The sequence below is a fragment of the Apodemus sylvaticus genome, chromosome 4 (genome assembly GCF_947179515.1).
Source record: "Apodemus sylvaticus chromosome 4, mApoSyl1.1, whole genome shotgun sequence".
NCBI lineage: Eukaryota > Metazoa > Chordata > Mammalia > Rodentia > Muridae > Apodemus > Apodemus sylvaticus.
This window is the reverse complement of record NC_067475.1, coordinates 19,557,346-19,570,617: the sequence shown is the minus strand read 5'-3', so window position 1 is coordinate 19,570,617 and position 13,272 is coordinate 19,557,346. Positions and strand designations below refer to the sequence as shown.

General features: G+C 39.7%; 1 protein-coding gene and 1 pseudogene across 1 annotated transcript in view; both read left to right on the top strand.

The window, feature by feature from the left end:
• Nucleotides 1-13,272, top strand: part of LOC127682624 (guanylate-binding protein 4) — a 103,452-nt gene that overhangs the window by 64,881 nt on the left and 25,299 nt on the right. The window lies entirely within an intron of this gene.
• On the top strand, nucleotides 1,089-2,694 carry LOC127682495 (acyl-protein thioesterase 1-like; annotated as a pseudogene).

The window sequence follows — 13,272 nt, the reverse complement described above, 5'->3', positions numbered from 1 at the left end:
CATGAGATATTGATCATCTTGCCTCAGATATAAATAGTCAGTTGGCTATATCAGGGTAAGAATTATCTTGGTATAAACAGTGAGCAGACATAATGATGTAATTAGTATTATCATGGTTGCAAGACTAATAATGTTCACTTATCGTATTTGACACCCTCTTTTTATGTTTTAGATCCCATTGTATTGTTCTGAGATGGAACCCTGATGTAACCAGACCACACTGGCACTGAATTTGTAGTCCCATGACCTTAGCCTCCCCAGTGTTAGGATTATAGACACGAACCACCATGACTGTAATACCTTACATTACATGACAGATATCATCAGTAACATGAAAGCACATGCCACTTTGAAAGTTAAAATTCAATCCTCAGAATAAGGGTATAATTAGGTACTACTGTTGTGCACATTTAAGAATCTCGGGATGGGATGGCTGGGATCCTAATGCTTTTTCAGGCCACAGAAGACGAGGCAAGGCAGCTCAGCGTACTGAGCAGCCATGCAAACCTCAGAAGACAGCTCTGAGTTTGTTTTTGTGACCTGACAATTTCTCCTGCTTGTTTCACCAGGCAACACATGTCCTTCAGAGCTTCCTAAAGTCGTTTCCATCCTATAGTCAGACAAAGCCCTCACTGATGGCCAGAAGGTCATGGAAGGTACGTGGAGGGGTTGACTTTCATTGTGATCGGTAGGCTTCTCCTAAGCCTGCTGACTGATGAACAGGAAGATCTTCTGACATAGGTTACACACTTCTGCTAATCAGAAATTAAGAGGTCTCACTCAGAGACCATGACAGTCACCTTCTAGCATCACTCTGAAGTGTGTTCTGGGGATGTGGTGGCTAGAATTCAGACTTCTTTCTTGCATGGTTCAAAATTGGCTATGTCTCTGAACCAAAGAAAGGAGAGTTGAGTCCTGACCCTTGTGTCTTGCCTCTCTCAAACCTTTGTGGGACAGCTGAGCGGGCTCAGAAGGAGGCGGCCAAGAAAGAGCAGGAGCTACTAAGACAGAGGCAGAAGGAGCTGCAGCAGATTATGGAAGCTCAAGAGAGAAGCTACAAGGAAAATATGGCCCAGCTGCATGAGTAGATGGAGACTGCAGGGAAGAACATTTTGAGAGAGCAAGAGGAGAGGCTGGCACACAAGTTGAAGGTAAGACTGGGTAGGTCACTGAACTTCTCAGAAGGACAGTGCCCAGGTCTGGCCTTGTCTGACATCTCCCACTCTTCTGAGAGGTACAGAAGGAATCCAGCTGTTTTGGGTAATCTCTCATAACCCAGGAATCAGGAAAATTCATCTATGAGCACTTTTTTTGATAGAGAGATAGACACATGTCATTAAGGCCTAGTTCCAAGTGCAAACATCTGACTTTCAATGGGCACAGTTTTCCAAGTGTGTGTTTCTTTTTATAGATCCAAGAAGACATGCTTAATGAGGGATTTAAAAGGAAATATGAAACAATGGATTCAGAGATAAGCCAACTACAAAAAGAGATTCAACTAAATAAGGATGAGAATAGCTCAGTGGGTGTGCGACTCTTTGATGGGGTTGGAAATGTGTTAATGTCAGTATGGCCTGGTGCTGGTGGTAAGTTATGTGGTCTAGGGATGAAATTTTTAAGCACACAAATGAAATAGGCAATGAATTCTTGTTAGAAAACTGTAGCTTTACCCACCCCTTATTTTTGAAGTCTTTCTCACATTAGTTTGATTTATTAAGTTTCAAAAACCAAGAATATAGGTCACTTACCATTAACTAATGGCAAGACCCCATTGCTGAAGACAACATGTATGTGTACAACTCATTGAACAATGGAGAACTCAAGCTGGTACCCATAGATCCTTCACCCTACATGTTAACATCTTTGGCACAGAAGAGTTTCATTGGGGAAACAAATTACTCCATGTTCTGGAGTGGACCCTAAATCAGTATCTGAGGGGGTGGATCTGGACAGGAGGGGAGGTGGGAGGAGCAGATGGAGGGGAAACTGTGGAAATTGTGGTCATGATGTATGTTATGTGAGGGGAAAATCTATTTTCAATTAAGGGGGGGAAGTAAAAGTAATCCATTAAATTATTTTTCTCCTATGGTGTGTGCAGTCCACCTGCTGGTGGATTTGCAGCCCCACTGCCTGCTGCTGTGCCCACTGCCCAGAAGGGTACAACCAGTTATTTTACTTCATGGACTGAGAGATACTGGGCAAGGATGGGCAGAAGCCGTTGTAGATATCAGAATGTCCCACATCAGATAAACCTATCCACATGGCACCCGTTATGCCTATTACATTAAACATGTAATGGCCATGCCTTCTTGGTTTGATATTGGACTTTCTCCAGATTCCCAGGAGGACAAATCTGGAATTAAACAGGTGGCAGGAAACGTAAAAGCTTTGAGAGTTCAAGAGGTAAAGGATGCCTTTCCTTTTAACAGCATTATTTGGGGAGATTTTATCAGCGAGGCAATTGATCTTTATTTCATGCTCTTAGGACACAGCAGAAACTATGGGGCGCCAATGGCATCAGTTGCCGGCTTCCACTTCTAGCTTCATCTCCACTGGGTCCTATCAAGAGTGCTGACAGAGATATTTTTATTGCTCAGTGCCATGAGATTCTGACCCTTTAGTTCCCCTAATGTTGGTTCTCTTACTGCTGAAAAAGTAATAGCATTGGTATTAGCAGATGTTAAGGTTCCTTGAGTAACCTTTCTTTTTCCAGTGGTTAGTTAACAAGGAGTCTCGGTTCTCACAAGAATTTGAACCTAAGTTTATGGTTAGAGAAAACCCCGTGTCACAATGAGTCACCTACATATGAAATCACTATAGCAAGCATAGAAGGAAACATTTAAAATGATTTCCCATTTCCTGGACCCCCCCTCCTCGAATATTTCATAAGCCCTCTTCCCTTCCCCTGTTCCCCAATCAACCCCCTCCTGCTTCCCTGTCCTGGAATTCCCCTACAATGCTGCATTGAGCTTTTCTAGGAACATGGGCCTTTCCTTCCTTCTTCTTGGGCATCATTTGATATGTGAATTGTTTCTTGGGGATTCCCAGCTTCTGGGCTAATATCCACTTAGCATGTGTGTTCTTTTGTCATAGGGTTACTTCACATAGGATGATATTTTCCAGTTTCACCCATTTGCCTAAGAATTTCATGAATTCATTGTTTTTAATGGCTCAATAGTACTCCATTGTGTATATATACACCACATTTTCTGTATCCAGTCTTCTGTTGAGGGACATCTAGTTCTTTCCAGCTTCTGGCTATTACAAATAGGGCTGCTATGAACATAGTGGAACATGTGTCCTTATTACATGCTGAGATATGCCCAGGAGTGGCATAGCGGGGTCCTCCCATAGTATCATGCCCAGTTTTCTAAGGAACTGCCAGACTGATTTCCAGAGTGGTTGTACCAGCTTGCAACCCCACCAGCAGTGGAGTAATGTTCCTCTTTCTCTATATCCTTGCCAAATATGTTTTCTCCTGAGTTTTGATCTTAGCCATTCTGACGGGTGTGAGGTGAAATCTCAGGGTTGTTTTGATTTGCATTTCCCTGATGACTAAGGATGTTGAACATTTCTTTAGGTGCTTCTCAGCCGTTCAATATTTCTCAGGTGAAAATTCTTTGTTTAGCTAAGTACCCCATTTTAAATAGTGTTATTTGGTTGTCTGGGGTCTAACTTCTTGAGTTCTTTGTATATCTTGGATATTAGCTCTCTGTCACATTTAGGGCTGGTAAAAACTTTTCCCAATTTGTTGGTTGCCATTTTGTCCCTTTGACAGTGTCTTTTGCCTTACAAAAACTGTAATTTTATGAGGTCCCATTTGTCAAATTTGGATCTTAGAGTATAAGTTATTGGTGTTCTGTTCAGGAACTTTTCCCCTGTGCTCATGTGCTCAAAGCTCTTCCCCAGTTTCTTTTCTATTAGTTTCAGTGTGTCTGGTTTTATGTGGAGGTCCTTGATCCACTTGTACTTGAGCTTAGTACAAGGAGATATGAATGCGTTGATTTGCATTCTTCTGCATGCTGAACTCCAGTTGAACCAGCACCATTTGTTGAAAAGGCTATCTTTGTTCCACTGGATGGTTGTAGCTCCTTTGTCAAAGATCAAGTGACCATAGGTGTGTGGATTCATTTCTGACTCTTCAATTCTATTGCATTGATCTACCTGCCTGTCACTGTACCATTACCATGCAGTTTTTAACACTATTGCGCTGTAGTCCTTCATGAGGTCTGGAATACTGATTTCCCCAGAAGTTCTTTTTCTGTTGAGAATAGTTTTATCTATCCTGGTTATTTTGTTATTCCAGATGAATTTGCGAATTGTTCTTTCTAACTCTATGATGAATTGATTTGGGATTTTTGATGGGGATTGCATTGAATCTGTATATTGTTTTTGGCAAGATGGCCCTTTTTACTATATTAATCCTGCTAATCCATGAGCATGGATGATTTTTCCATCTTCTGAGGTCTTCTTCGATTTCTTTCTTCAGAGACTTGAAGTTCCTGTCACTTGTTTTGTTAGAGTCACACCAAGGTACTTTATATTGTTTGTGGCTATTGTGAAGGGTGTCATTTCCTTAATTTGTTTCTCAGCCTGCTTATTCTTTGAGTATAGGAAGGCTACTGATAGGAGGGGGGGTGTCCAGTAAAGGGGAAATCATTTGAAATGTAAATAAAGAATATATATATATATATATATATATATATATATATATATATATATGGAAGGCTACTGATTTGCTTGAGTTAATTTTATATGCAGCCACTTTGCTGAAGTTGTTTATCATCTGTTGTTCTCTGGTTGTGGTGGTATGTATATGAATGGCCCATGGAATAACCCTATTAGGAAGTGTGGCCTTGTTGGAGTAGGTGTGTCACTGTGGGTGTGGGCTTAAGAAACTCACCCTAGCTGTCTGGATGTCAGTCTTCCACTAGCAGCCTTCAGAGGAAGATGTAGAACTCTCAGCTTCTCCTGTACCATATCTGCCTGGATGTCGCTATGCTTCTGCCTTGATGACAATGGACTGAACATCTGAGCCTGTAAACTAGCCCCAATTAAATGTTGTCTTTTATAAAACTTGCATTGGTCATGGTGTTCACAGCAGTGAAACCCTGACTAAGACACTGGTGGAGGGTTTTGTTTGTTTGTTTGTTTGTTTGTTGTTGTTGTTGTTGTTGTTTAAGTATACTATCATATCATCTGCAAATAGTGATAGAACTTCAAGTACTGTATTGAATAAATATGAATAAATATGGAGTGACAGGACGGCCTTGTCTAGTCTCTGATTTTTGTGGGATTGCTTCAAGTTTCTCTACATTTAGTTTGATGTTGGCTACTGGTTTGATGGATATTGTTTTTACTATGTTTAGGTATGAACCTTGAATTCCTGGTCTTTCCAAGACCTTTAACATGAAAGGATGGTAATTTTTCAAATACTTTTTCAACATGCAATATAATTACCATGTGTTTTTTCTTTGAATTTATGTAGTAGATTACATTGATGGATTTCCATATATTGAAACATTTCTGTATTCCTGGGTGAAGCCTCCTTGATCATGGTGAATGATCATTTTGATGTGTTCTTGGATTCAGATTGCAAGAATTTTATTGAGTATTTTTGCAACGATGTTCATAAGGGAAATTGGTCTAACATTTTCTTTCTTTGTTGGAATTTGTATGGTTTTGCTATCAGCAAAATTGTAGCTTCATAGAACAAGTTGGGTAGTGTGCTTTCTGTTAGTACTTTGTGGAATAATTTGAAGAGTATTGGTATTAGGTCTTCTTTGAAGGTCTGATAGAATTCTGCACTAAAACCATCTGGTCCTGGGCTTTTTTTGGTTAGGAGACTGTCAATGGCCACTTCTATTTTTTTAGGGGATTTTTGGATCGTTTAGATGGTTTCTCTGATCCTGATTAAACTTTGGTAGTTGGTATCTGTGTAGAAAATTGTCCATTTCATCCTCATTTTCCAGTTGTGTTGAGTATAGGCTTTTGTAGTAGGATCTGATGCTTTTCTGAATTTCCTCAGTTTTTGATGGTATTTCTCCCTTTTCATTTCTAATTTTGCTAATTTAGATTTTGGCTCTCAGTGCCCTCTGGTAAGTCTGGCTAAAGTTTTATCTATTTTGTTCATTTTCTCAAAGTACAAGCTCCTGGTTTTTGTTGATTCTTTGTATAGTTCTTTTTGTTTCTACTTGGTTGATTTCAGCCCTGAATTTGATTATTTCCTACCTGCTATTCTTCTTGGGTGTATTAGCTTCTTTCTGTTCTAAAGCTTTCAGGTGTGCTTTTAATCTACTAGTGTATGCTCTCTCCTGCATTTTTTTTTGGAGGCACTCAGAGTTATGAGTTTTCCTCTTAGCACTGCTTTCATTGTGTCCCATAAATTTGGATATGTTGTGCCTTCATTTTCATTAAACTCTAAAAAGCCATTGATTTCTTTCCTTATTTCTTCCTTGACCAAGGTATCATTGAGTAGAGCACTGCTCAACTTCCATGTATATATAAGCTTTCTGCTGTTTTTATTGTTATTGAAGACCTCCCTTACTTCATAGTGATGTGATAGGAGGCATGGAATTAGTTTGATCTTCTTATATCTGTTGAGGTCTGTTTTGTGACCAATCATATGGTCAATTTTGGAGAAGGTACTATGAGATGCTGAGAAGAAGGTATATTCTTTTGATTTAGGATGAAATATTCTATAGATATCTGTTTTGGTATCTGTATAGATACCCATTTTGTCCAAAACTTCTGTTAATTTCACTGTGTTTCTGCTTAGTTTGTATTTCCCTGATCTGTCCATTGAGGAGAGTGGGGTGTTGAAGTCCCCCACAATTATTGTGTGGGTTACGATGAGTGCTTTAAGCTTTAGTAAAGTTTCTTTTATGAATGAGGGTGCCTTTGTATTTGGAACAGTGATGTTCAGAATTGAGAGTTCTTGTTAGATTTTTTCCTTTGATGAATATAAAGTGTCCTTCTGTGTCTTTTTTGTGACTTTTGGTTGAAAGTCTATTTTATTGGATATTAGAATGGCTACTCCAACTTGTTTCCTGGAACCATTTCCTTGGAAAACTCTTTCCAGCCTTTTTCTTGGAGATAGTGTTTGTCTTTGACACTGAGATGTGTTTCCTGTATGCAGCAAAATGTTGGGTCTTGTTTATGAATCCAGTCTGTTAGTCTATGTCTTTTTATTGGAGAATTGAGTCCATTGATGTTAAGAGATATTAAGGAATAGTGATTGTTGCTTCCTGCTAATTTCCATGTAATTGTTATGTTTGTGTGGTTATCTTCTTTTGGGTTTGTTGAATGAAGATTAATTTCTTGCTTTTTCTAGTTTGTAGTTTCCCTCCTTTTGGTCCTATTTTCCATCCGTTATCCTTTGAATGGCTGGATTTGTGGAAAGATACTGTGTAAATTTGTTTTTGTCATGGAATACCTTGATTTCTCCATCTATGGTAATTGAGAGTTTTCCTGGGTATAGTTGCCTGAACTGGCATTTGTGTTCCTTTTAGGGTCTGTATGACATCTGCCCAGACTCTTCTGGCTTTTATAGTCTCTGGTGAGAAGTCTGGTATAATTCTGTAGGTCTGCCTTTATATGTTACATGACATTTTTCCCTTACTGCTTTTAATATTCTTTCTTTGTTTAGTACATTTGGTGTTTTAATTATTATGTGATAGGAGGAATTTCTTTTCTGGTCAAATCTATTTGGAGTTCTGTAGGCTTCTTTTATGTTCATGGGTATCCTTTTCTTTACGTTAGGGAAGTTTTCTTCTATAATTTTCTTGAAGACATTTACTGGCTCTTTAAGTTGGAAATCTTCACTCTCTTCTATACCTATAATTCTTAGGTTTGGTCTTCTCATTTTGTCCTGGATTTCCTGGATGTTTTGGGTCAGGATCTTTTCACGTTTTTAATTTTCTTTGACTGTTGTATCAATGCTTTTTAGGGCATCTTCTGCATCTGAGATACTCTTTTCTATCTGTTGTATTCTTCTATTGATACTTGACTCCTGACTTCTTTCATAGGTTTTCTATGTCTCGAGCTGTTTCCCTTTGTGACTTCTTTTTCGTTTCTACCTCCATTATTAGATCCTGGATGGTTTTGTTCAATTCCTTCAACTGTTTCCTTTAGTTCATTAAGGACATTTCCCTGTTTACTTGTGTTCTCCTGTATTTCTTTAAGGGAGTTATTTATGCTCTTCTTGAAGCCCTCTGTCAGCATCGTGAGCTGTGATTTTAAATCCAAATCTTGCTTTTCTGATGTGTTGGGACATCCAGGACTTGCTCTTGTGGGAGAATTGGGTTTGGTTGATGCCACATTGCCTTGATTTCTGTTAGTAACGTTCCTACATTTGCCTTTTGCCATCTGTTTATCTCTGGTGTCAGTTGGTCCTGCTGTTACTTGCTGGTGCTTATCCCTCTTGTGTGCCTGCAAGCCTATCTCAGCATTCCCAGGTGACTGGCTTTCTCTTGGCACAGATTGCTGTGGGGCTTCCCAGCTCCTGGGTCCAGGTAGGGCCCTGGCAAACTGAGTCCCAAGTGTTCTTATACTTGGCTGTTCTCTGTTTTCCTGCCTGTATCAGCCTGCAGTTGTAGGAGTGAAAATGGTGGCCTCACCTGTAATTGTGGGACTTAATGCAGAGCAGATATTCGTAGCAGACTAGGTGCACAGATAGTTGTGGAGGTGTTACCCAGTTTCTGGGTGCAGGTGGGGCCCTGGTGGGCCGTGTCCCAAGCACTCTTATATTATGGCGATCTCTGAGTACCTGTCTGCATCTGTCTACACAGTCACAGGGGCAAAGATGACTGCATCTCACCTCTAACCATGGGATTCCCTACAGTGCAGATGTCCCCTGGCAGGGTAGGTGCACAGACAGCTGTGGCTTTGCCCAGCTCCTGGGTGCAGGTGGAGCCATGTCCCAAGTGATCTTATACTGGGGTGATCTCTGTGTAGCTGTCTGGATCTGTCTGCTCACCCACAGGAGCAAAGATGGTGACCTAAGTCACCAATTTGTAACTTAGTTCTTCCAAATTAGGGTAATTAAGAAGCTCACTAAGGGTGCCCACATCTATGGGATTGAAATGCACCACACAGTGCTTATGGTAGAATATTTGAAGGAAATTACTGTATGAATAAAAGCAAATTACTATGTGAATAAAGTTTAAAATTGCCAATGACTCACCTACTATTGATATAACACTGTATCTTTGATTTATTTGTAGGAACAAGCATCCTCCTCCCCACTTTGTTTTGTTCCGTAACTCTATTATAACCATGGTTTCTTTCTAAGTCTGCAAGCCAGCATAATCCCTCATGCTAAGGAGGCTCTTCTGTCTAAACTGCTGTAATTCACGTGTGCCCAGTTAAATCCTGGTGCAACAGCTTTGTACAAAATTACTACTTATTAAATCTCTCTCTGCCACATAAATAAGTTGAAAACAACCCTCAATATGTACCCAGGGACTGTTTCTTGCCACATACTTTCACAAATGAAAACCACACAATTGTTATGAATACATACGTCTACAATTATGAAAAGAATTCATAGTCAGTGAAAGTAAATTCGTAGTAAAAGAAAAAGAAAAAACGAGTAGTTAGAACGAACAAGACAGCTCAGCAGATAGAGGTGCCTGCCACCTAACCAGATAACATGATATTCATGCCCATGGTCCACATGGCAGGAATATGAACTGGCTTCTGCAAGTTGTCCTCTGATCTCCACATGTATACTGTGTTAGATGGGCATTCATATATGCGCAAATGTGCACAAAAACACACACACAAAACAAAAATAATTTTTAAAATTGTAAAGCAGAGGTCAGCTTTGGATGTCATTCCCCAAGAGCCACCCACTGTTTTTGAAACAAGGTCTCTCTTTAGGACCTTGGGGCTTACTGATTAGGCAAGCCTGTCTGGTCAGGAAGCTCCCAGGGAGCTGTGAAACCACCTCCCCAGAAGTGAGATTCCCAGCATGTGGTGCCACTGTGTGCAGATGTTTTTGTAAGTTTTAAGTTCAAGTTCTCATGCTAACATAGTAAGCACTTTACTAGCCAAGCTATCTCTGAAGCCTCATTTTCTTTCTTTCTTCCTTCCTTTCTTCCTTCCTTCCTTTCTTCCTTCCTTCCTTCCTTTCTTTCTTTCTTTCTTTCTTTCTTTCTTTCTTTTTTTTTTTTTTTTTTTTTTTTTTTTATTATTCGATATAATTTATTTACATTTCAAATGATTTCCCCTTTTCTAGCCCCCCCACTCCCCGAAAGTCCCGCAAGCCCCCTTCTCTTCCCCTGTCCTCCCACCTACCCCTTCCCACTTCCCCGTTCTGGTTTTGCTGAATACTGTTTCACTGAGTCTTTCCAGAACCAGGGGCCACTCCTCCTTTCTTCTTGTACCTCATTTGATGTGTGGATTATGTTTTGGGTATTCCAGTTTTCTAGGTTAATATCCACTTATTAGTGAGTGCATACCATGATTCACCTTTTGAGTCTGGGTTACCTCACTTAGTATGATATTCTCTAGCTCCATCCATTTGCCTAAGAATTTCATGAATTCATTCTTTCTTTCTTTCTTTCTTTCTTTCTTTCTTTCTTTCTTTCTTTCTTTCTTTCTTGTCTGTCTTCCTTGGTATAAACAATGGTTCTGAATGCCTTGGAATGATAAAAACATATATGAAATATATAATCAGATAGCTTTACCAAAGTATTGTAATTGGTCTATTAGTAAAGTCAAAATTATAGAAGTTCTCACCCTCTAGTAAACTACCTTTCACAAGCACTAGAGAAACAGGCATAGCTCGAAGAGTAACAAACTACAGATAAATTAGATTTGACCGACTGTCAAGGGAGGCCAATCCACATCTATTCAGATTTTATAAATTGGTCTTGGAACTTAGGATGGAAACATTCTTTTAAAGTGTTTGCCAGGAATCTCTTAACATGTGAGAGACCATGACAAAGGTTGAGTCTAAGGCGGGTTCTTCCTGTGGTTGTCAGCAACGATGTGACATACATCAAATGATGCTCAACTGAGGGTGGCCAAGTGGCCAAGACACTGACGCTGTTCCTTGAGCAATAAATGACTAAACCACATTCACAGCTTTTATCATTCCCCCCAGCCCCTCCTTACTTCCTCTTATGGAGTGTTCAAAACTAGGCATTTTGCTTTTCATTAAAGAGGCTTTGACAAGATCTCCCTTTTGCTTGGCCTCGCTCCCTTTTCCCGCCTGTTTCTCTCTTTTAGGCTTGGGTTCCCCTTGGCTCCCAGAATAACTAGGTCCTGTGGATCGGGACAAGTGGTGCCCTACATGGTGCTCCAGGTACAGACCTTTGCTGGACTGAAATCCCCTAGGAGAAGGCTGCTGCGGCAAAGAAATCATTTGGAGGAAGCACTCTTATCGCTCAGGAGAGAAAAAGCATTTCTCAGTAAGTTTATATTTCCGTCCCATGAGAAATGGGCCATACTTTGTCTAAAGAAGTAGTCTTCATTAGAGACCTGAAAGCTTCTCCCAGGGAAAGGGGAGTTCGAGTTAAAAAGAAGGATTTGATAAAATTTTTTATTTTTATAGATCAGACATACCCCTGGTTCATCATAGACCAGATATTCACTATAAAAAATGGCAAAAAGTGGGTCGAGAACTAAATGAAAAACTGACCAGGCAAGGCCCTTATGCTGTTCCTGCCACCATTTTTTCTTACTGGGGGCACATTTGCAATGTAATAGAGAGTGCGAATGAGGACCCTGATAGACTGCAGCTTTTGTCGGTCGCTGAATATTGTCTTTGCCCTTTGTCTCAGGCAGCTTCAATGACCTCTCTTTCCCCTAAAAAGAATTCTTCAAAACCTTCCTCGGTTTTATAGACAGGTCTGAGTCCCCGCCATCCACTCCTGTGACCAACTAGATTTAACAGATATATATAGAACATTCTATCCTAAAGCAAAAGAATATACCTTTTTCTCAGCACCTCATGGTACCTTCTCCAAAATCGACCATATAATTGGTCACAAGACAGACCTCAACAAATATAAGAAGATCGAACTAATCCCATGCCTCCTATCAGATCACTATGGAGTAAACGTGGTCTTCAAAAGCAACAAAAACAACAGAAAACCCACATACACGTGGAAACTGAACAATATTCTACTCAATATTACCTTGGTCAAGAAAGAAATAAAGAAAGAAATTAAATACATTTTAAAAAACAATGAAAATGAAGACACAACATACCCAAAACTATGGGACACAATGAAAGCAGTGCTAAGAGGAAAACTCATAGCCCTGAGTGCCTCCAAAAATAAAATGGAGAGAGCATACATTACCAGCTTAATGACACACCTGAAAGCCCTGGAACAAAAAGAAGCTATTTCACCCAGGAGGAGTAGAAGGCAGGAAATCATCAAACTCAGGGCTGAAATCAATCAAGTAGAAACAAAGAGAACCATACAAAGAATCAACAAAATCAGGAGCTGGTTCTTTGAGAAAATCAACAAGACAGATAAACCCTTAGCCAGACTGACCAAAGGGCACAGAGAAAGTATCCAAATTAACAAACTTAGAAATGAAAAGGGAGATATAACAACAGAAACTGAGGAAATCCAAAAAATCATCAGATCCTACTACAAGAGCCTGTACTCAACACAACTGGAGAATCTGGAGGAAATGGACAATTTCCTTGACAGATACCAAATACCAAAATTAAATCAGGACCAAATAGATCATCTAAACAGTCCCATAACCCATAAAAAAATATAAGGAGTCATAGAAAGTCTTCCAACCAAAAAACGCACAGGAACAGATAGTTTCAGTACAGAATTCTATCAGACCTTCAAAGAAGAGTTAACACCAATACTCTTCAAACTATTCCACAAACTAGAAACAGAAGGAACCCTACCCAATTCCTTCTATGAAGCCACAATTACGCTGATACCAAAACCACACAAAGATCCAACAAAGAAAGAGAACTTCAGACCAATTTCCCTTATGAACATCGATGCAAAAATACTCAATGAAATTCTTGCCAACCGAATCCAAGAACACATCAAAACGATCATCCACCATGATCAAGTAGGCTTTATCCCGGGAATGCAGGGTTGGTTCAATATACGGAAATCCATCAATGCAATCCACTACATAAACAAACTCAAAGAAAAAAACCACATGGTCATTTCATTGGATGCTGAAAAAGCATTTGACAAAATTCAGCATCCTTTCATGCTTAAAGTCTTGGAACGAACAGGAATTCAAGGCCCATACCTAAACATAGTAAAAGCAATATACAGC